Raw genomic sequence first — 2,500 nt, 5'->3', positions numbered from 1 at the left:
GGTTGACCTGCTTCTCTGTGCTGTGGCGGGTAGCCTGGGGGCTGAGGGACAAAATCCCATGTGAGGTCTCGTGGTGAGTCTAGTAGATTTTAGGTTTTCAAAGGCAATGACCTTTTCCAGCTATTTGTAGTGAATCCCGCTTCTGCCACCACTTTATGAGATGTGAGCAGAATGGATCCCACCGCTGCCACCAGTTTGCGAGAATGTACTCACAAAAGGTTGTTAGCCAAAGTCTGGTTGTTCTTGATCCCCCTATTGGTGGATACCGGCACAGGTGATACTGTGATATTTACTCAGGTAGTAATAGCTTGTCGGACATCTCTTGTTAGGCTGGCATGTCTCATGGCAGAGGCAGGGGGGTGGTACGCTAGCTGACCACTCCCTGCCAGAGAGTGTGGGAGTGAGTGTCTGCTTGACCCCTGAGTCGACCCTATAACTGACCTGGCAAGTCAGATATAAGGCCGGGTTTTCCTGATTGGACACTTTCCTCATCCTAAGCACTTCATGACAATGTGGTCCTAGCATATCACCAAATGGTCTCACACTCTCTCTCTTTTTCCTTCTCCTTGCTTCCAATGAGTAAGACAACAGCTGCAAACACCATGCTATTAAAGCAACAACAATAACATCATAACCACTACAGAAGATATAAAAAACAAACAGTCTTACCCATAACTCTCCCTTCATTCAGACAAGAATAAGTGTCTTCTCATCGAGGTTAATTGTCATGACAACCCCACGTGCCGCCATGAGGAAGGTTTGAATTTCATCTGCAGTTGCAAACCTGGTATTGGTTTCAGCTGTCAAGGTGAGTTGTCCATCGTTATTTATATTTATCTTTCTATTTATGTTTATCTTTCTGTTTCTCTGTCTACCCATCTACTTTATTATCTATCTATTTATTTGCATGTATTCCATATGAATATATATATATATATTTATATATTTATATTTATTCTAATCAGAATGACATCCATTATGCTAATGCATTGCATCGCCATCTTTTTAAATCCATTGATATCATTAATCATCAATGAAATAATCATCTTCATATGCGGTGTTATGCTGATATCTTATTCTTATTATATCTATTATCATAATTCTTTTTATTGTTATCATTTCCCACACCATCCTTAGTGTCATAATCATTGTCCTTATTGTGGCCAACTTCTACTAAGCTGACAGCCCGGATGACCAGAACACAGATCAGAGTGACACAGATGGGGACACTGCCGGCGATATGGAAAATGACGGTGATTATCCTGTGATTCGTTGTTTCTTTTGTACATATGAAATACGCCATTGATTAAGCACGCCGAAATCGATAGTGACGGAAGTGTAGCAAATCGAATTAGTATTACCCGACCAAAGACTGAAGGGCATTAAAAGAGATTTGCCTTAACTGAGGGCTTTTACAGACGGTATGTCTAATGGTACAAACAATTGTCCACAAGATCTCAACAATGACCAACTCGACAGTGACGGCGACGGAGTGGGCGACGAGTGCGACAACTGCCCCTCGAGTAGCAACGCCGACCAACTCGACAGTGACGGCGACGGAGTGGGCGACGAGTGCGACAACTGCCCCTCGAGTAGCAACGCCGACCAACTCGACAGTGACGGCGACGGAGTGGGCGACGAGTGTGACAACTGCCAGTCGAGTAGTAATACCTACCAACCCGACAGTGACGACGATGGAGTGAGCAACGAGTGCGATAACTGCCCGTGGAGAAGCAACGCTGACCAGGCCGACAGTGACAGCGACGGAATCGGCGATGAGTGTGACAACTGCCCCTCGAGTAGCAATGTCGACCAAGCCGATAGTGACTTCGATCTTGTTGGGGACGTCTGTGACACTGACATCGACACGGACATGTCAGTCTAGACTCCTTACCAGATTTTTTTTTTATGTATATATATATATATATATATATATATATATATATGTATGTATATATATCATCATTTGTCTCTGTCGAAAGCTTACTGAACTTTTCTTTTTCATCTTTACTGCTTATTTCAAGTGCAGCTTCCTTTAATATCTCACTGAATTCGTCGTTCATTTGGTCTATGTTAAGATCTTCGAGAGCTGAGTATCTATTTCGGATGTTAAGACTGAATTCCGTCGCCTTACTCTTGATGTTAATTTGATTAACGAGAGGCTTCTGGATGAGCTTATTTTGTTCCCTTCTTAGCTGTAATTTAACTTGCCTCAGACCAGTCCATGGTTGCTATCAATAGTTACTTTATTGATAATTCTTACATCTTGTACAATTTTGATTATGTAGCCACTTTCGTTTTTAATGCCGGAAGGCGATTTCCATGTCCATTTCCTCCCAGGTCTCTTTTCGAAGTATGTATTTCTTAATTTTAAGGAATCGACCTTCAGCAGATTCTATTCTTTGTTCTCTCTCTCATTTCTGGTGCCTATTCTATGTTTCCGAACCGAGGATTCCCCATCTCCCCTTATTCCTATCTTGGCATTAACACCCCCCATGAT

This window comes from Penaeus japonicus, unplaced genomic scaffold (genome assembly GCF_977035675.1).
Source record: "Penaeus japonicus unplaced genomic scaffold, GWHDUDI00000001_assembly GWHDUDI00000021, whole genome shotgun sequence".
In the NCBI taxonomy this organism is placed as follows: Eukaryota; Metazoa; Arthropoda; class Malacostraca; order Decapoda; family Penaeidae; genus Penaeus; species Penaeus japonicus.
The sequence above is the reverse complement of the archived record's forward strand: the minus strand, read 5'-3'. Positions refer to the sequence as shown.